The sequence below is a fragment of the Opisthocomus hoazin genome, chromosome 2, assembly GCF_030867145.1.
Source record: "Opisthocomus hoazin isolate bOpiHoa1 chromosome 2, bOpiHoa1.hap1, whole genome shotgun sequence".
NCBI lineage: Eukaryota > Metazoa > Chordata > Aves > Opisthocomiformes > Opisthocomidae > Opisthocomus > Opisthocomus hoazin.
Genome location: NC_134415.1, coordinates 62,181,541 through 62,203,710, shown reverse-complemented (window position 1 = coordinate 62,203,710; position 22,170 = coordinate 62,181,541). Strand labels below are relative to the sequence as shown.

The 22,170-nt window shown below is 39.5% G+C and overlaps 1 protein-coding gene across 8 annotated transcripts in view; it reads right to left on the bottom strand.

Moving 5' to 3' along the window:
• TULP4 (TUB like protein 4) overlaps positions 1-22,170 on the bottom strand; it is a 172,771-nt gene that overhangs the window by 141,894 nt on the left and 8,707 nt on the right. Inside the window, exon 1 of one of the 8 annotated variants that reach the window (XM_075413869.1) lies at positions 2,159-2,212. The exons of the other annotated variants lie outside the window; for them this stretch is intronic. The gene's annotated coding sequence lies outside the window, so the exon portion shown is untranslated. Of the gene's footprint in view, positions 1-2,158; positions 2,213-22,170 lie in introns of those variants that run through there. 8 annotated transcript variants of the gene reach the window in all.

Below are 22,170 nucleotides of genomic sequence, written 5' to 3'. Positions count from 1 at the left end.
AACTGACCATTTTTTCAGTCTAGCATAGATGTACCAACAAGACTCTTTAAAAAGAGAATATAAGAAAACAAATTTATAAACATAAAGGCAAGGTCATAAAGTAGTTTACAACACTATTCAGCTAGCACGCTTATCAGGAACATTGTCCATGAGGGCTGATGAATCACTGTCAGAACTTTTCAGCATTACAGCTAACTGAAGATTTAAAAATAAAGGCTGCCACAAATTTTTTTCATCAGAGCATGATGAGGATGAGAAATGTCACCTAGACTTTCCAGATTTATGGTGCTTCTCAATTACAGTCCAAAGAAAGTTCATAGAAAGGAAAATTCAGAAAAACTTTCAGAACACAACGGTTTGAAGAATGATAGTTTCTGCGCCTATCCCATAAGCAAACTTGATCCTGTCAAGCATCAGCACTGTTATTTCCATACCCACTAGGGTCTTCCTAATAAACATCTGCATTCAAGAGTTGACATTTTATATTAGCAGCATGTGTATTATGATGAAAGCCTTTACTAATCCTACAGAGAAACAAAAACCCCTGTTTTACTAAGAAAACAGAAAGTCTCTGAAACATCAGTTAGAAGAGCAGCCAGAGCTAAGCTTTGAACAGAATTGTTTGAACTGTGCAAGTACCATGACTTTACAAATGGATTTTAAAATACAGGCCACTACAGATGCAGTGGCTTTGCACAAAAGCCACATGCAATTTCTGTCCTTACTCACTGTATATAAAATTAACAAGTCTAAGAAAAGGACTCTTCTGTGCCTTGGCCAATAACCTTCACTCACCTGAGTCCCATTTACCATCGCTTTCAATATTAGGCAAACCATAGGCTGCTCCTCTTAAAAATATCCTAACTGTATTAGTAACGCTGGACAGGAAGAGAGGAAAATCTAAAATAACTACAAAAGGAATAAACTCCGTCATTCAAATACCTCTCTCTCAATACAATACACCCTACAAGAATATTTTACCTTTAAGTCACTAAAGGTCAACACGTCTTTATGTTGTATATGTATTCAGTAGACAAGATAAAAAATAGTTTTAAGACCACAGTGTCAAGCACTCAAAAGATAGGCTGAATTAAGATTATATATATTATATACTAAGATTTAATTCTTTCCATTCCCCTTTCCTTCATTTCCACCCACTCGGTATTTCCTGAGAAATAACCTGATTAAAAGATTCAGATGCTGGTCTTCCCTGAAGAAAATCAGTAACTAATTTAGACAGCGCCCCTTCTTCTGCCATTACAGCAGTCCCACAGTTCTGCTCTTTTTCACATGTTTAAACCAAGATTTTAGCCTTTGTTTTCCCATCATGAAACAAGCATAATGGTTACTATCTCTATTGTAAAGCATGTGTAAGAGCCGAGGATAAAAAGCATTGTAGAAGAGCTAGGCATTACTTGCACAACCTTACCAAACTGAATTCAGACTAGTGGGCTCCCCATATAGAAATGGATGGATCCTTTCCAGGTGAAATTCATCCAGACTAAATTTTTAACTGCAGATTTTTTATAATCAAACTTTATGCATCTTTTCTTTCAGAGCAGGGCAAGGGCTAATCATAGAAGTACACTGGATTCCGCAAAACTATTTATTTTTGCTTGAAATTATTTCTAGCACTACTAGGGCACTAAATATCAACAAATTGCAGTCACTTACTTTCACTCTCACTTAAAGGATAGCTGAAAATAGCTTTGCTCTGGATTTTCCCTTCAACAAAGGGAGATGCTACTTGAACTCATCTCTTAACACTATTTTGAGGCTAAGCCCAGTGATGTAAACCATTTGTTAAGTACAGATACCTAATGAGACAAAAATATATTAGACCTGTAACACAGGAAAGAAGGATTCAAAAGTATTTTATTTGTTTTTGCTTTGAAAGCATAGCTCTTCTCAAATGCAAAGCTAGCAACATGTTTCCACATTATAGAAATAAATTTAGGTATTAATTTTAAAATATGAGCTCATATTTTAGTGTCAATATTTAACTCATCATTTTTATCTCCTGTTTCCATTAACTTATATAAAGTGGAAGTGTTAAGGCACAGTTGAACAACCAGAAAAATATTTGCTTGTTCTCATGTATCTTTCACTGAGGTATCTCTCTTGTTGACAGAAAGAAGTCATGCACAGCCAAGCGTACCAATACCACAGTAAGCTCTTCAGCATTTTATGTGTATTCAAAGCCCCACTCTTCAAGGCTCCAGAGGAGAGTATCTGAAGGTGAGGATAAAAGGAGACTGGGATGAGAAGGAAAGCAGAGAAAGAAAATTCAGGTAATTGCACAGTATTTCTAGGTTATTATCATCCAAAAAAAGAAAACAAAACAAAAAATGACTCACAGCCTGTATTTTGAAGATTCTGACTGCCCAAACATCTTAGGGAAAGAAACGTAAGCTAAAGAGTCTGAAAAGTCAGGCTACCATATTTCAGCATTTTTCAGCCTAACCAGATTTCCTTCCCATCAAACTTGCATGAGGTCAAAGGAAACTGCAGTCTTCCCTCCCTTTACAGTCTGACAAGGAAAAAATATACACTGGTATCCGTGAAGATAGCAAGATACTTTTAAAGAAAAACCCACAAGACCATGAACTTGCATTTTGTTCAGAGGAAACAAACCACAACTGGTTCTGCACAAGCTGACAGCAGATGATCCCACCAGCTATCAAATGGTGACTGTGGGAGTAACATTCAAGGTTACTGCTGAACACTATAATACAAAATTGGCACATTCTGTAATACAGTCACTATATTACAGGCTAAATACTATAGAGCTAGAAACTGGCAAGATGATACATTTTGCTGTTTATTTAGTCCAACTTACAAAGTAATATAAATTATTAAATAATCTTATCCAAAAGGAAAGGAAATTATTTAACAAAACTAACCACTCAATTCCTAAAGGCTGAAGTGTATACAAGAAAAGATAACCGGTCTGGAGGCAAGAGTATTTTGTTTCCATTAAAAAAGGGCCAATTCCATAGGGAGAAAACGTAATTTTGACCTGAATAAGTACGGATTTTTCTCTTCTTTGGCTCATCCCTTCTAATAATCTTTGATTTATTCACCTCCTCTTGTGGTATAAGTCATTGAGGTTAACACCTTTCTTTCATATTATACAACAATACAAAATTAATTTGGAGTATATGATTCTAAAGAAATACCAATAAGTTAACCAGTGGTTGTAAAAATATTCTTCATCCCTAGAAAATGAAGTAAGAGTGGAGAGGAAAAAAAAGTTAGAAGACGCTTGATTTTTGTGCTGTTTTTTTTCTTAAATGGTTTTCTCTCCACAGTGTTTGTCCTTGGGTAATTCTAGAAACTGTTCCCCTACTCAGGGGCAGCTGCATGGACTGGGCAAGACAGTCAGTCACGTTAATCAGAGATGTAAAGAGATTTGTAAGCCCAGCATAGCTGCACAGAAACAGATATGTAGCAAAGGTGTAACACCGGGCACTGTAATAATAACTGCTAGGCCGTTAATACAGACACTGTAATGTTAGTTATATGTACCTATGTATAATTAAGCAAATAAAACTGACAGAAATTGTATTTGTTGGCATACTGAGAGAAGCGAAGCTTGTATTAGTGGCTGTTCAGCAGACATTCACGTGAGTACTGACAAAATTTATTCCAATGCAAGACTCCGACAAACTATCTCCTCCACCAAATTACACTCTCAGACAAGTGAAACCAAAAAATAGTAGTAGCTGATCAGCATTTCTGATGTGCTGAATGACCCTCCTGGGTTCTTGTAACAGAGGAGAAGGCAATAGATGTATGTTGTACATGTTTTTTGAAGTGCAAGATCTTTTTCCATATATAGCTGTATCATATGAAAAATCAGGGAAATATTTATATTATTTCCAGAACTATTATATATAGTCGACTTTCAATACTTGAAGCTACACCATCAGATTAAATGGGAGTTAAATTTAAAAATACAGGTAGGAAGAACAAGCAAGAAAAAATTTTTAAACACCTTCGGGAAAAATACTTTCAATAAAAACACCAATGGTCCTTAAACAAACTGTTAGAAGCTATTAATTGAGAGTTGCCAAATTTACATGTATTCTCCAAAAAGTGGAGGCCTGAAGACATGAAATACAGTAAATTGTTAAAAACCCTGTCTATGGAAGAAGTGAGGTAAACAGTTACGCTGTTCACAGGCAAAAGAAGTTAGAAAAGATAAAAGCACTGCAGAACAGGCTCAGCCCCAAAACTAAGGATATTTGAGCTAAACAGAACCTTCCAAAACATGCAAGAAAGAATACATAACTTCCGAGTGGTTTTTTGTTTGGTTTTGGTTTATTTTTTTAAACACTTCCTTTAGCAACTACTTACTTTGGGTTAATAAATATTATATCCACTTGTGAAAGAACTGCTGCAAGTTCCTTTAATGAGTTACTGGTCAAACACACTCACGGGAAATTTCTGAGTCACATAATGCTATAGCTGTTATGCTTATGTGTCAGGGAAGCAAACCAGAAAAATAATTGAAGGCTAGACTTCACAATACAACACATTCAGCTGCAAGGCAAACGGAAGCTATTTCTGCACCCGCAGCTCTGATCACTTCTCTCTCAATCCCTAGCACAGCACACCATACCCCTCACTTAAGCCAGGATGATCATTCAAGGTGCTACACTCTGAACTATGTCAGAAAAATGATCCAATTAAATATTTCAGAACTGCAAATTCACAACTCCTTAACCACTACATATCCGGTTTGCTAGGTTCAGCCGCACTCGCAGCTCCCCTTGTAACAAGGCACACCTCCCCAGCCTCACTTCACACAAGCGCCAGCATTCTTCCAGTCATGTGGCTCAGGAAGCTGATCTCACCAAAAACCTATCCTCCAAAAACAGCAATCAGTTTTAAGGGTGCTTCCCTAGTGAACGTGCCATGCACGTGTAGCAGCGCTATTGCCAATATAAGACAGGGGGTAGGAGGTATGGCGTCACAGCAGCCTAGATTTCAATCGGTTTGAACCGTGCTCAAAAGCTTTTTCTTTTTAGTTTTAAGTTGGATCAATCCCCGACACAGTCCCACCACAGCCCCAAACTCAGCTGCACTAGCAAAACCAAAGTGGAGCTGTACAGCACAAGTGAGGAACAGAAGGGAGGAGGACTTGCACCTAGTATTGCTACCTGAAGGCTTTTGATGACAAATTTCAGGCACACAGTGTTTCTGAATTCAAGGGTTTGCCCTCAGAAGGGAAGAAAGCAAAGTTTGTCTCTTGAGGATGAATTTAAGATGGCTACCACAATGCCCTGGAGCCAAGGCTACCCATCAGCCATGAAAACATCCCTTCTTTTCAAATAAATTGAAGTGGGCTGAAATACTTCACACAGATCTTGAAAGACCGGTTTCAGAAAAGCAAAATGTACTAATAATATATATTTTAAACGAATTGGAGATTCACAGCACTGAGACACATGTTCAAAATCTTTAAAGAGATTAAAAGTGTGACCAAGAAACTCCCTTCACTTACAAGTGTGAATCTTCTCTCTCAAGGAAGTTGCAATTCTCCAAGCACAGAGAACACTTACACAATGTATACTTCAGGGGACATTTACTTCAAAAGTGGTAACATCTGTGACTTGTTAATGACATTCAAAGATCTTCAAGGGAGGGAGCCCAGCTCTTACCATCTCTTTTCCGTTAAACTGACTGCACTGACCTTGCCTGTAATTACAGAGCAATTTCTTTCCCATAGGAACGTTCTGCAGCCTGCAAACATCCCTTGAGCCTGCAGCAGATCCAGCTAGTTCCTAATTATCTCTCCAGTATCTGCCCACAGGCTCTTTGAATACTTTCTTACGAACATACATCGAAGTTTTGATATCCTCCCCCAAAATCCCCATACACCTTTGTAAGTGACATATGCACCACAACACTGGAAACAAAAAACAACAACAAAAAAAAAAAAAAGGAAGGGGAGATGAAGGCCAAAAATAACAGAAACCACTGGTTTTTAAAATTCGGAAGAGCCTCATAAACAAGAATTACTTCTGTTGGACCGCAAGACATATTTCAGTCAGAAATCTGGTGATCTCTGCGGAGCATGTTGCGTGCAGCAGGGAAGGACATGGCATCAGCCCGTGGGGAGGGAGCTCCTGGTGACGCCTGCAAGCTGCATCACAGGTGTCAAGTGGATGGCAGGTACGAGCTCCCCACCACGCAGCCCTCTGCTCACCACAGGCTGCTCGGCTAGAGCTAAGAAGCCCAGCACTTCTCACACCAGAAACCTTCAGCAAGTTGGATATTTATTTGCTTATTTATTTAATGCAAAAAGACAAGCGTTGCCATTTTCAAAGAACTCGGGTTTCTCGGTCTTTGGCTTTGGGATCAAGAACTTAACTCTAGTCCTGACTGTCCCCCAAACGTGCTGTAACAGAAGATTTTTGTCTGTGTGGGAGGACTTGCACCCACCTCACAACCACTGCTCAGAGGTCTAGATGGAAAGGAGGGATATTCCTGCCCTCACGTAAGAGGGACGCAAAACTAACAAACAGCTATATCTCCTCCCCGTACCAGTCCTCTTTTGCTTCAAGTTCCATCTTTTTTTCCTCGAGGTTCTGCAAGGTTATTCCAAGGTCTGTGGGTTAAAAGAACAGAGTATCACAAAGACAGACAGACTCAGAGTGGTTGCCTCAGAGCAACCTTGACAAGCGACGGTCACTGAAGAGGCCTGTGTAACAGCTGGGAGCTTTAAATGAATGCTCGCAGCAAAGCAAAGACTTCTGTACAGAAGTGAGTTGTTTCACTAGCAAGACTCAGGGCATGAGATTAGCTGCATACATATGTGCCCAGCTAAGTGAATGATGTTTTTGAGCCTGTATTAATATGAAAACTGTCAACTGGTGACCTGTACAGACAGAGGCAAGCAGGCCAGCAAGAAGCTGGCACCCTCTACCCACGGTCGTACACTGGTGCATAAGCTGAAGCCAGGAAGGCAGATCTGCACCCAGGCAAATTAGCACAGCGGTCTGGTGTCTTAATTGTTTTTACTTTGTAGAGATCTTCACAATTATGATTCTCTCTTCCTCCTGGCCAGATGCTCCTGCCAGACATATGAATGATGTAGTTACATAAAACAGAAAATTCTGAAGTGGGCATAAGAAACAGCACTATGCTGTAGTCACAAACAGCTCTATCATTCTTCTTGCATGACAGTGTGACACTACAACCTTTCTAGTAAGAAGTCCATAATAGGTAAAAATTGCTGATTACAGAAGTATCCAGTGGAAGGACAGCCATCAAGGACTGTGTCTTCTATTAAATATGATACAAAAATAGGTATTAAAATGACCACAGATGAAAACGAATGAACAGAAAAGATTTTGAGACACTCTGGAAAAGTATATTCAAGGAGCAACCTGAGTTATTTTAAGTAAGAATTCCAAACATTTCACTTTAATGCTGTCTATGTAAAAAAGAGACTACTTAAATTTTGTTTACAAAATTCATTTCTATAATTAACTAAAAATTTTGTCAAGATGCCAATTATTCCCACTCGGCTTTGTCAATGTGCAAAGAACAAGCCTTTGCAAGGTATAATTTTGAATATAAAATCCATTCATTTCATATTGTATTGATATACCTATTTCTTAACATGGTAACATCCCAAGACAGCCAGACTTCGTGTAATCCATTTAACTCTGTACAACTACTAGATAGTGCTTGCTTCTAACTATAATCTCTACAAAGTTATGCAAAACGCTCTTCCATTGAGTAAACATTCAGGTTTCACCAAGAAAATAAAAAAATGTTGCAAATTGGTGGTATTTTTTTAAGTAAAAGTTATAGTCACACTACTTCCTAGCTGGTCCTATAACTAATTTTCTTTCATTTTTTTCCCCAGGACTTCATACAAATGCAGTAACCGTCAAACTTCTTGGACCCAATTATTTCTCTTCCTCAACACAAAACTCTCACTTCCTTTCAGCATCTTTACCTAACCTATGCTTACAAGATTTTATTTTTTTTTTGGTAAAGCTCAGTTTCAGAATCTACAAAGCATAAAAATTAAAAGGGAAGATTCACTATCACAGTTACATCGATACATTTTAGATAAACATTCACATAGTGCTAATGCATTCACATACACACAAAGCTAAAACTATCCATGACTAAACAGGAGGAAAAAACCCACTGGCATTACTTGTCTGGATTTTCTTCTGTCCCATATTCAAGTTTCACCTTACTGCCTTTCCAATGAGCACAAGGATCTTCAGATGAAGATAGTAAACTTTTCAAAACAGTCAGAGAAAACACCAACTCGACCGAAGAATGTCAGCTTCATACATCGTCTACTTCATTTTGAAAACCTGAACTTGTGAAAGTAATATAATTGCATTGAGTAGATGATGTGCTACTCAGCAGGCTGCTTCTCTGCTAAATCTGAAAAATACAGGTCATCATACTCCTGCACTTATGCTTTGCTCATGCAAAGGCTGCCTTTTTTTTTTTTTTAAACACAACTGTAAATTCCTTAGGATTCCATCATGCTTGCAGATTCTAGCCAAAAGTAAAAATAAGAAAAAAAGCTAACTGAGGTCATTTCATAAATAAGGTAGTTTTGACCTGAAATTTTAAAGCTACCCTACATAATCATTTTTTTTGTCTATGCTCTGAATTACTTACTATACATTTAGACAGATTTGTTTCAGCACAATCTATTAAATAAGTACTTCACAAAGTACCTCCAAAGCTGTATGAAAGCCCAATATTTACTATATTAAGTAGATGACCCTGCTTTGGCAGGGGGGTTGGACTAGATGATCCCCAGAGGTCCCTTCCAACCCCTACCATTCTGTGATTCTGTGTAAGCGCTATTTCTGTATGTCTATGTGAAGGGGTGAAAAAGCAGAACAACTAGAGGAAAAAAAAGTAACATATAATCCACCTTGATCATTTCCTCTATAAAACTGAACATCTGTACTGAAGGTTCCTTTTCTGTACTGAAAAAGTCTGCTTACAAACTGCTCAAGGAAAATTCTGTTGCTTTTTCTGGTAAGGAGCTTGGCATGGTATCATCGTAATCTTGCAGTGTCAGTGGTCCCCTTGAGATTACAAAGTCTATTAAAACAAATTACACGAAAACATCTTTTTCAGGATTTCAGTTCTATAGCTTAAGAGGATCAGTATATTCCAGTTTCTTTTTAGAATCAAGGAACACAAGACAGTATACTACTTCGGCATCTGATGTTGTTATGACACCTCAATACTTTCTCCATTAGCCATGTATTACACACAGACACAGAATAACAGGAGGTTACTAGGAGAAAATTGCATGCTTTCTTGTTAGCTACACTAGCTGGAGTGCAATGAAATCAACACTTCTGCATCTGCTTGAAACAGCCATTACATCTGATCTGTAGTAGATGGACGCACAAAATAAAAAAACCCATTACTTAGCCAAAAAGGCGAAATACACAGTATTTCACAACACTGATACAAAGCTTCTGAAATTAAGTAACTCAAGAATGACATTTCAAGAAAATTCTGCCCCATTAACTAAAACGATTTATCACTTTTCACTTACTGTTCTACTGAACAACAGCATGAAACAAAGACAGCTGATAAACAAATTACGTCAGAATACAAAAATTCTATTCCTAACTATTAAAAGAATGAAAAATCTAAATTAAATATGCAAAAATATACTTATTCAGTGATTCTAAAACCTCATGTAATACCAGATACAGCTGCTGACTTCACTGGATCATCAACCTACCAACTCTGTATTGAGGTGGTTGATTAAAATGATGTAAGATACAAAACAAACAAAAAAAAGGACAATCTGCTATACTTCATATATGAACCAAAGGTTATATGTTTGCCAAAAATCAGGCGATATCTTTCTAAAAAGATATAAACCAAAACATTACACGTAAATATCCTGTCTTGCTTATAATGGTAGACCATCACAGCAAGGGCCATATTACTGCCACTGATATTTCTTCTTGTGTCTATATTGCAATGTATTTCTCTTGTACAAGGAGCTGTGCAATGCTTGTGCCACTGGTCAAAGCAGAATACGGAAAGGCTGCTAGGATTATCTGGGAGAAGAAGGATGAGTAACCAACTCATACTGTTCCCAGGATGAGCATTTCAGTGCATTAATACAACTGCAAAACCGTAAGAGAGAATAAGGAAATGGCATACACTGCTCCAAACTTGTTAAATATACCTTTAAATAACTGTAACATGGACAATGAAAGGATAAATGTTCATCATAATCTTGAATAAAGCAAACCCCTAAAGATGATTATCATACAGGAATAAATGTTACAAATTAATGCACCTGACAGATTTGCAGACTCAGTCATATCTTTCAAATATTCCCCGCAGTGTCACTCCTCCAGTAATTCATCCAAAATCTATCACTAAGAATGAGAGCAAACAACATTTTACTGATGGATAACCATAAACCCCATAAAACAAACATTCCATCCTTTCCTGTCTGTCCCTACTGGACACAAAGTCCTTAAGCAAGTTAAAACCCAAAAGATCCCACGCGTACATGGCATTTAAGGGGCCTGCTAACAAAACCACATATTCTTCCCCTTGTTCTAATGATCAAAGTATAGAACTATGATTAGGAGCTCTCTAAAACTTATTTCCTGTTTCTGTCCATGTAGAGAGATAGATATTTTACCCTCTGTATTCCAAGACAGCTATGAATTGTCTGCAATGCCTATCTGATCCATTTCATTATCTTGCATATACTAAATCTTTTTTGTTATTCCAACTGCATATCAAGTAGATGGGACACAGTATTAAAAAGATCCATGGATTTTTTTTTCCCTTTAAGTGTAAAATACCAATAAAACGATAATACCATGTTCAATCTGCCAGATTTCTTTTTAGCTGCAATTAGCATCTGAAGCAAAGTACTTTCTGAAGTCCTGCAACCAATGTAAGCAAAAAAGGCTGGAGAGTTCATACTATCACCTCATGTCTTACATTGATTAAAGCTTGAGAAGCTAAAGCTCACATTCAGAAAATACATTAAATTGATATTTACTTTGACTGAAACCAGTAACATGTAACTCACAAGCTTTAGTTCGCACTTGTACGTTTACAAATTTTCATTTCAGATGAAGAAGTCCATCTCACAGAAAGCATATGAACAGTAAAATAAAGCAAGACATTGCTAGATTCTAGACAGACGTATGAGAGCACACACAGAGCTGCAGACCATCTAATTACAGACAGTATCTTCTGCTGGGCAGTCAGTCTGCCACTGGGATGGGGAGCACACACACTGGGATGTTCTATAATAAAACAGTGTTTCTTATACAGAGCTTTACAGATGCCACAGATTATTCTCCCTCTCAACGCTCCAACATTTTAACTTACCAAATTTTTAGGCAGAGCATAGTAAGGCACTTAGAGTTTCATAACATTCCCCATGCAATGTGTTCTGCAATTCATGGATCTGTTGCTCTCCTTGCAACAGCCAAAAGCCAAGTACAAAGCAACTGCTATGGGTTGATACCAAATGCCCTTTATTGCTTCTCAGAACTGTACCCAGATCAGCCAAGGCTCTAAAGCTAAAAGCAAACCCAAGCCTATCTTCTGGAAGGCCACATGCCGTTGCAAACAAAATCAGGATACACACAGTTCACCTGCTTTATTCAGCATTTGTTATTGTTTTACTTTTTCTGAAGCAGAGCTACAAATGACTGATGCCTTACCAATTTTCAAAAGAAGCTTCTATGATTACCTTGGTATGCCCTACGGAAACATTACTGGGTTTCTCATAGCAACGTTCAATGATTCAAACAGCTAGCCCTGCTCTTCCCACAAAATTATTAATACTAAGAAAGCTTCACCATTCTTCAACAGAAGAGCTGATACGTGACAGGCAGAATTACCATTATCAACAGTAATCCAATGGCTTTACGACATCTTATCTCTTGAGAAACAAAGTTTTATGGCAAAAGTAGTAAGTACATTCAGTATACAGTAAGGCAGGATTGCTTCTATAAGATCTTTCTCATCACTTACAATGCCTTGAACACACACATTACAAAGTCTTTTTAGCAACCCTGTAAGATAGGTAAGTATGATTCCTGTTGTAACAGTTGAGGAAACTAAAGGTATAGGCCTGCAATACAAGCAAACTGCTCAAAGCAGCCTATACCACAGAAAGACTTTCTAATCTCCACCACCCCTATGACCTACTCCAATTCGTCTTCCTAGATCTGGTTGGTCCTTGTCCCTCTGTTCACTGTTGGGTGCCTGCCTGACATCTCCTTGCAGACTCCACTTCCTAAAACATCAGAAAATAAATATTTAAAAAGTGAGGAGTATTCTGTGGCCTTAAGGAGGTGGATCAACTCACTGAAGGTCCAGATGAGTGTCAGAGCTAAAGCAAAGCAGCAGGCAGGACCCATAAGACTTTGGTGCAGGGAGACCTTTCAGAAAGAAAGATGTTAGGTGGGCTCAGCTGCACCACAGAACTTCCCCACGGGACAGAGCTGGAGCATCCTCCTTAATACTCATGAGGGAAAGGTAGCATCAAAATAAGAATTTACCATCACTGGCTTCCAGTCTGTGCTACGATCCTAACATCCACTGAGTGCGTGACTCCTCTGGTGTTTTCCTGTCTATTTGCCTTCAAAATTTACCTGTTCTGGATTCACAGGAAAAGTCATAACCAATAATCTGCTTTTTGTTCTCATATTTGAAAATATCCATCAACACTGGGTGAAATGCATCTTGTGTCAAAACACTTCTCCTGCAGTTCACTGCAGGACAGACACTCAGGCCAGGTTAATTCAAAATGATTTACAGTAACTTAAGAATAGTTACTATTTTAATCATCAAGTAAGGAAGCTTCATTTAAATACACAATTTTAATTTGATTTTGCATTTCTAATCCTTTCCTGAAAGAAAGCCTATTACCAGATAGTAACCTTAAACTGATGTTGATTTGCAAGTAAACATAGCTTATACCTCACATTTGATATTTCTTTTTGCTAAATGTAATGCTGTAATACATTCATATTTAAGTAATTACATAATTCAAACACACATTTATTCAGACTATTTTCATATTTGATGTTAAACAATGGTAAATGGTCCTTCTCATTTTCTAGACCATACGTTCTCCAAACTGCCATATGTGCACCACTGACACACAGTATATGCATACTTAACGCTGCAAGTACACAGCGTACTCTGAAGTGTTGTGAGACCCAGCCTAGAAGGCGAAGTTACCACCACCAACAGGCAAACCTAACATCGCCAACATTGCTGGGGACAGCAAATAAAAGTTGCGGTATGCTAAAGGAATACATTTTAGGATCATCTTCCAAACTCACAACTGTTTCAAGTTAGTTTCAAAGTAAACTAGAATTCCATTTGCACAAATCCAAGTTTTACAAGATTTAGAGAATGTTACTAATGAAACAAAACTACACTAGATGCTTTGGATTCATATGCCTCTACTAATCACATTTTTCATTGAAAACTAATTTTTTTAATAAAAAAAACAAAGGAAGCATTACCTTTAGGTAGTGAACTGAGGTAGCTTTCTGGATACTACATCAGTAGAAATAGTTAATCTCAACATCACATTTCATTTTTATTACATTTTGCAAAAGGAAAACAATCGATTTCAGTTTCTCCTTTAAAAAAATATTGACATAAACTATACTGAAATGAATACACAATTTTCTGTCTATGCCTACTGAAGAAAATCTGTTGCAAGCTGATCTGCCCTTTCAGCAAACTGAATCCAATTGTTTACCCAGCAATTTCCCTCATTTCAGTGATCTAGTTAAAACCACAGCAAAAAGTATTTAAGCAATATATACTCATATTATTTATTAGCAAAGCTATTTTATTTAAATTTGACAACTTATGGTAAAGGCTAAATTTACTACAATAGACTTAGACAAAAGGTTGCACTTAACAATATTATCTTTTTATATCCATTTTTAGCTACCCTATAAATGCTCTCCAACGTCTGCACTTCCATCACAACACAAAAATGTCCTGAATCTCAGTTTAAAAGCTGACAATGAAGATAAGACCAATCTAAAAAGCCAAACTCTAAAGTAAAGGGCACGAGGTAAAGGCACACTTTCTCTTCTAACCATTCAGCAGTGGACTGGTGATAGTCTCAGGTACAGCAGGAGAAGACGTTTCAAACTGTCACAGCCAGACTTCAACATATTTTGTCTGCTAAAGCCCTTTAGACATACTAGTTTTATTTCTTTAATACTTAAGGAAAAGACAGAGGCTTCATACCTCGAATCTCAACATACACACAGTTTCAGATAGATTAATATGGCATCAACAATGTATATGTTAAGTTCATAATAGAGGAGCTATGCAGAAATTCGTATTTCTACATTTCCCCCCCATTCAAAGCCATCTACGTAGGCACAGATGAGAAGAAAAAATGTAATGCTTTTTTGCCAAACCCTGCAGTGTCATCTGGCAGCAGCAGGTCAATCTTTAGAAGCTGGCTCCAACCTGACCAGTGACCCTTTCAGCTGAGACATCAGGTCATGACAAACATTATGCCAGTCACGGGGCTAACGAGAGAGCTGGAGGGAATCCCTCTAAGAGGAAAGCAGGGACACAAGGAGCAAGTTTCCTTTGGGGAAAATGGAGTGAATTAAGGTCATATTGAGAACAGGCAGGTGGTTCACACGGTAAAAAGAGCACTAGATTAACGTGGAATTCACGCAGGTTTATTTTGAAGCCATGATGCTAAAGCGCTTGGGCAAAAGGCCCGAATCAGACTTGGGGCATGGTATCAATTTCCTGGACTGAGTAAACAGGCCAACAGCCTGTACACGCATACTGCAGAGCGTCATCTGCCATCTAGTAGAAGGGATGTTTAATTAGCTTCGTAGGGATTGAGGGTTTGAGGGGAGGGGAGTGGGAGAATCTGTGTCCTTCAGTCTAGCAACAGCATTTGTAAGACACTTTTATACTCAAAAAAAATGAAAACAAACCCAAAGTTACGGAAGCATTTTTAATTAGCATGCCAATGAAAAGTTAAATCATTTGACATGAAAAATTACATACTCATAAAATCCACTAAGCAAGACAATCCTGTCTCAATAAATTAGACACCGTAAGTTCACATAGGGAGATAGGAGTGTGTTATTAGAAAAACAATGTACAACTAGCAATTCAGCAAAAGAAATGTTGATGAAACATTAATGAAATTTGATGAAAAATTAATATGGCAGCGATTCCTTTCTTATTATTCCTGTAAAGACCCAACTGACAGAAGTGTACAACAGGTGTTTGCCTTAAAAAAAGAATACTGATTCCAAACTCCTGAGAGGACAGAGTGTGCTATCCTCATGCTAGATTCTTTCCAGACACATTTTTGACTATTATTGCAATCATGTACCATGACTGGGGCTGGGGAAATGGGAGAGGACAAAAAAACCACCTCTGACAACCAGTATGCCTGTCTCAACCCAAAACCTGTGTATAAAATACAAGTACCTTTCTTTCATTTTTGTTTCTGTATGACATAAACATGTACCAAAAAACAGCAGTGGAAAGCAGGAGGCAACATTTCCAATGATCAAGGCCTAGGTTCAGCAAAATATGTCTTCATATACTCAAGCTATGAACATACTATGTTACCCTGCTGATTTCGGGTACAACCACGAAGAGCCAGTGCATTTGACTGAAGGATGTTATGACTATACCATACAAAATCAATTTCTGGGATACTAAGGATCTAACAAGCCACTGCCAATAAACATTTCTTTTCTAGCTGAGAAAGCATGCTGCTGTGTGGCAGCATTTTCAGGCTCTCCACTGACATCACACTAAGAGGTAATTGTCCAAAGGCAGATTCAGACTTGTCACTAGTATGAACGAAAGTCTTGTTTACAATTAGACTTATCAGTAATGATTTCAGAACTTAGAGGACAAAAAAAAAAAAAAAAAAAAATTCAAACACAGACTAAATAAACCCACTGTAGGAAAAATCTCAGCTTTCACCCACTTTGTTCGTAAATACCAGAAAAACCCTGCAGAAGATACTCCATGTCTATGCGTGCTAGGGCAAACAATTCACAATTCAAGGTATCATGTTTCTTAAGCCTTCGATCCTTCAAACAGTAGATAGTACAGGACTTCTCCATATTAAGTCTGAAAACCTTAACATAAGAAGAGAGATTATGGCTTCCAGAGCAGTGGCTATATATATTTTTTTTGTCTGAATAGTGTTTTGACCAGAGCTCTGGGCCTGAATTTTTCCAAAACAGTGAACAAAAGGTCTTTGGCTGTCAGTTCACAGCAAGTGCGCTGCAAAGTGTACTAGATATCCTAATGCTGCCAAACAAGCTGTGCACTTATGAGAGTTTTATTTGGTGTGGAAACCAGCATCTCCCACAACTTTTCCCTCCCTATTATCACTTGTTCACTCTTTAAAACAGACAGCTTTGAAATACCCTGCAAGGACAGCTTGAAAGAGAAGGCTTGAGTACTACAATGCAAGCCACCTAACAGAGTCCAGAGAGCAAAAACCTGAACAGTCTCACTGCGAGGAACTACGCACAGTATCAACTGCATAGCCACTGCACCTTGTGCTGAAAGAACTCAAAAATGCAGAAGGGCAAGGCAAGAAATATGACAGTATTATCATCTTCTAACAAATATAAATCCCTGAGAGATCCCTGAATTTACTCAGCTACTCAAAGAAGGCAAGTAAACCTCTGAAGACACAGAAGTAGTCTCTCAAAAAAGAGAGAGAAGATAGGTAAACAAGACACACGACAATGAAAGGTGGCAAGCAGCTCGAGATACCCATGAAGCCTCACATTACAAGCTTACAAACCTAGCGAAGAAAACTTTCATGAAAGAATGCAATTTAATTCACTGCATTTTTCACGACATGTTTTGTTTTTTCAGTCAAATTTCTAAATAAACATCTACACCAAAACCTTGATAAGCCTCAAAATGGGAAGCAAGGACCTTCTTGCCTTTTCTTATCCCTCTCTGTGACCTAGGGAAATTTATCTTTGCCTCTTTGCCTTGAAGTACTATCCTCCTCTTCATAAGGTCTCTACCTATACCTAGATAAAAGAACAGACCTATTAACAATTGACTATATAAGACAACCAGCTTTGTACCTGCATCACAAATTTAAATCTAACAATAACAGAAAAACCCATAATCACTTTTGCTGAAAAGAACACTGTTCTAGTTTAACCTAAGCACCCAACTTCACATATAATGCAAAGACAGTGCTGCAGTTGTTTACACTACATAACCTTAATGTTTAGTTCTTGTCTTAACTAACCCACGACATAGATAAATTGTATTCTCATATACTACACTGTTCAAAAACAAATCTGGGGCATAATAGCTGAGTAAGTATTAAAGAAAATAATTATAAAAACTAGGTGTCTGTCCTCCAGAAACAATCACAAACAGGTAGAATCATAGAATACCTTGGGCTGGAAGGGACCTTTAAAGGTCATCTAGTCCAAGCCCCCTGCAGTGAGCAGGGACATCTTTAACTAGATCAGGTTGCTCAGAGCCCCATCCAACTTGGCCTTTAATGTTTCCAGGGATGGGGCATCCACCACCTCTCTGGGCTACTTGTTCCATTGTTTCGCCACTCTCACTGTAAAAAAATTCTTCCTTACCATCTAGTGTAAATCTACCCTCTTTTAGTTGAAAACCACTGCACTTAGTCTTCTTGCAACAGGCCCTAGTAAAAAGCCTGTCCCTACCTTTCTCATAGGCCCCCTTTAAGTACTGAAAAGCCGCAATAAGGTCTCTACAGAGCCTTCTCTTCTCCAGGCTGGACAGCCCCAACTCTCTCAGCCTTTCCTCATAGGGAAGGTGCTCCAGCCCTCTGACCATTTTTGTGGCCCTCCTCTGGACCCACTCCAACACATCCATGTCTGTCCTGTGCTGGGAGCTCCAGAGCTGGATGCAGGACTCCAAGTGGGGTCTCACCAGAGCAGAGTGGCAGAATCCCCTCCCTCGACCTGCTGGCCACGCTGCTTGTGATGCAGCCCAGGATACGGTTGGCCTTCTGGGCTGCGAGAGCACATTGTTGGCCTATGACCAGCTTTTCATCCACCAGTACACCCAAGTCCTTCTCAGCAGGGCTGCTCTCAATCCCTTCATCCCCCAGCCTGTACTGACTGTGGGGGTTGCCCCGACCCAGATGCAGGACTCTGCACTTGGCCGTGTTGATCCTCATGAGTTTCACACAGGCCCACTTCTCCAGCTTGTCCAGGTCCCTCTGGATGGCATCCCATCCATCAGGTGGGTCGACCGCACCACTCAGCTTGGTGTCATCTGCAAACTTGCTGAGGGTGCACTCGATCTTGCTGTCTAGGTCATAGAGGAAGATATTAAGCAGCACTGGTCCCAGCATGGACCCCTGAGGGACACCACTTGTCACCGATCTCCATCCGGACATTGAGCCACTGACCACTATCCTCTGGATACGACCATCCAACCAATTCCTCATCCACCAAACAATCCTCCCACCAAATCCATCTCTCTCCAATTTAGAGGGAGGGATGTTGTGGGGGACCATGTCAAAGGCCTTACAGAAGTCCAGATAGACGTAGCTCTTCCCCTGTGCACTGATGTAGTCACGCCATCATAGAAGGCCACTAGGTTGGTCAGGCAGGACTTGCCCTTGGTGAAGCCACGCTGCCTGTCTTGAATCACCTCCCTGTCCTTCATGCTCTTCCCAGGCATGGAGGTGAGGCTGATGGGTTGGTAGTTCCCAGGTTCCTCCTTCCTACTCTTTTTAAAAATGGGTGCAATGTTTCCCTTCTTCCAATCACCAGGGACTCTGCTTGACTGCCATGACTTTTCAAATATGATGGAAAGTGGCTTGGCAACTACATCAGCCAGTTCCCTCAGGACTCTGGGATGCATCTGGTCAGGTCCCATAGACTTATGTATGTTCAGGTTCCTCAGGTGATCACGAACCTGATCTTCTCTTACAGTGGGAAGGACTTTGCTCCCCTGTCATGTGGTCCATCCACTCATGAGGTGTGGGAAGAAAGGTTGCCAGTGAAGACTGAGGCAAAAAAGTTGCTGAGTACCTCAGCCTGCTCGTTGTCCATTGTTACCAGTTTGCCAGTCTTGCTCATCAGGGAGGATACACTTTCCTTGACCTTCCTTTTCTGGCTGACATACCTGTAGAAGCCCTTCTTATTATTCTTAGCATCCCTTGCCAAGTTCTGCTCCAGCTGTGCTGTGGTCTTCCTGACCCCATCCCTACACAACCAGGCAGCATCCCTATACTCTTCCCAGGATACCAGTCCCTGCTTCCACTGTCTGTGCATTTCCCTCTTGCCCTTTAGTCTGACCAGCAGGTCTTGACTCAACCATTCCAGTCTCTTGCCTTCCTTTCCTGACTGAGCCCTTCAGCTCTGGGCTCCCCAGTTCAAGAAAGATGAGGAGCTACTGCAGAGAGCTCAGCGGAGGGCTACAAAGATGATTAGAGGACTGGAGCATCTCTCCTACAAGGAAAGGCTGAGGGAGCTGGGCTTGTTTAGCCTGAAGAGAAGACTGAGACGGGATCTTATAAATGCTTATAAATATCTTAAGGGTGGGTGTCAGGAGGACGGGGACAGACTCTATTTGGTGGTGCCCAGTAACAGGACAAGGGGCAATGGGCACAAATTGAAGCATAGGAAGTTCCAGCTGAAAATGAGGAAGAACTTCTTCACTTTGAGGGTGATGGAACAGTGGAACAGGCTGCCCAGAGGGGTTGTGAAGTGTCCTCTGGAGATATTTAAAACCCACCTGGATGCGGTCCTGTGCAACCTGCTCCAGGTGAACCTGCTTTAGCAGGGTGGTTAGACTAGATGATCTCCAGAGGTCCCTTCCAACCCCTACCATGCTGTGATTTCTTGCACCTGGCGATCAAGAGCTCTTGCACTCTATGGAAAGTGTCCTTAAAGATCTGCCAGCTCTGTTCTGTCCCCTTGGCCCTGAGGGTGGTTTCCCAGGGGGTCCTACTAACTAACTCAGTGAAGAGCTGGAAGTTTGCTTTCCTGAAATTCAGGGTCCTGACTTTACTCTTTGCCTAACCCACATCCCTCAGGACTGCAAACTCCACAAGTGCGTGATCACTGCAGCCCAGGCTGCCTCCAATCTTGACGTCACCAATCAGCTCCCTTGTATTGGTGACCAACAGGTCCAGTACCGCATCCCCTCTGGTAGGGCTGTCTACTACCTGGCTTAAGAAGTTGTCCTCAAGGACAGCATAGTTATCCTCAAGGTAGGATGAGACATGTCAAGCAAAGAGCATACCTGCTTTATTCATACTGCTTCAGTAAACACAGACATTGCTAAAGGACTGTGAAAATGAAAACTCCCACAACCTTACTCAAAAATCTGTGGCCAAAAAGCATCTCTATGGATAAAGCTGAATAGTCTATAGATGCCTTTTCCATTTCATAGGAAAGAATGGCACTAAGCTGTTGAATCAACCTTTCCGTCACAAACACACCCTTGACAACAAATGAGCAGTACAGACTTGTCATTGCTAACTCCCAAAACTCCACACACACCATATTCTAATTTAGCAACACTATGGACTCTTTCTGTGATTCACTATCTGCTACAAACAGGTAGAGGAGGTTTTCAACTACAAGAGTGCTTTAGTGGGTACGTCTGAACATGTGCCCTACACTGGTACCTCATCCAGGCATGCAGTTTTGCCAATCTCATTCTTTTGAAGTATCATTACTTTAGCATCATTGCTGTGTTTCATGGTTTACAGATGTTAAGTGATAGGTCAAGAGTTCACAGTCTCAAGAATCAACAAGAAAACAAGGAAATAAGGAGTCATATAACAGTATTTATAGCTTAGCCTGTCCTCTTTCAAACCCCTCTCTTTTTGCCACTTTTTTAGTTTAACCTTTACCTAGCCTATTCATCTTCCTTTGAGTGAACATTTGACTAATTTCCAACCGCACAAGGATTTAACATGATCCTAAACTTCGAACGTTTTATCCAGTGTCCTAGAAGTGTTCTACTAGCCTCAGTGATCCTAGGAGATTTAAGAAAATAGCATTATTCCTATTATACCATTGAGTAAAAGACAGTCAAGCATCTCAAGGCAATACAGAAGCTCATGATAGAATTGAGAGAGAAGTATGGGAGTTCTAACTCCCATTCTGCTGCTGTAATCATCAACTAATGCACAACAAAAATAAAATCCAAATGTAACTGTTAACTTAGACTGACACAGATTCATTTAAATAAAGAAAAAAACACATTTCATCAGCACACTCATCCATGGGACTGCAGCTGCTTTTTAAGATGTTGTACTTATATGGCAGCAACCTCCTACAGCCTACTTCACCTTCCCAATCACAACACCCTGCTAAACACCAAACAAGCAGAGGCATATCTTTGAACATGCTAGGAATTATTGGAATACCTGAGGTTATCTAACAGATAAGCAGGGCTTCCCCTACAAAAATGATTCTGAAATGTGATCCAGAGGACACATGATTCTATTAGGAAGGACTGGAAAAGATGCCAAAATTCATTAGGACTTCTCAAATGAAGGTAAAATTCCAGATCACTAAAAGTAAGTGAAAACAGGACAGAATCTTTTTCTAAAAATAGATCTTGCTGTGCAGCCAAGTATGTCTGCGTGCAATTGTTATTTATTTTTAAGTTGGGCAATTTTTCAGACAGATTTTTAGATCAACTAACATAATAGGGTGCTTTAAAACAAAACAAAAAACCACAAGATTTCATTCCTGACTACATTTGCTATGAAGATGTAGAGGAAACAAGAAAGCAATAACAAAACAGTCTTGCCTAGCATACCACAAAATTGCAAAATTGTAAATTTCAAAGCAGCCAAAGACAGTATCAGCATCCAGGAAATGGGGTCACAACTCTTAACCAGAAAGAAGAAATTGTCCAAATCATTGTAAACAAACAAACAAAACAAAACAAACAAAAACCCCCACAAAAATTACACTACACAGCCCTCAAGAAAAGCCCCAGCCTAATCAAGGACACAAACTCAAAGAAGTCAGGTACTCTCTAGTACATTCTCCAGCACTTTCTTCATTCAACCTGCATCACCTCAGCCTTCTTCTTAGCAATAGTGTTATAAACCCACACATAGAGAAGTGCATTCAAAAATGT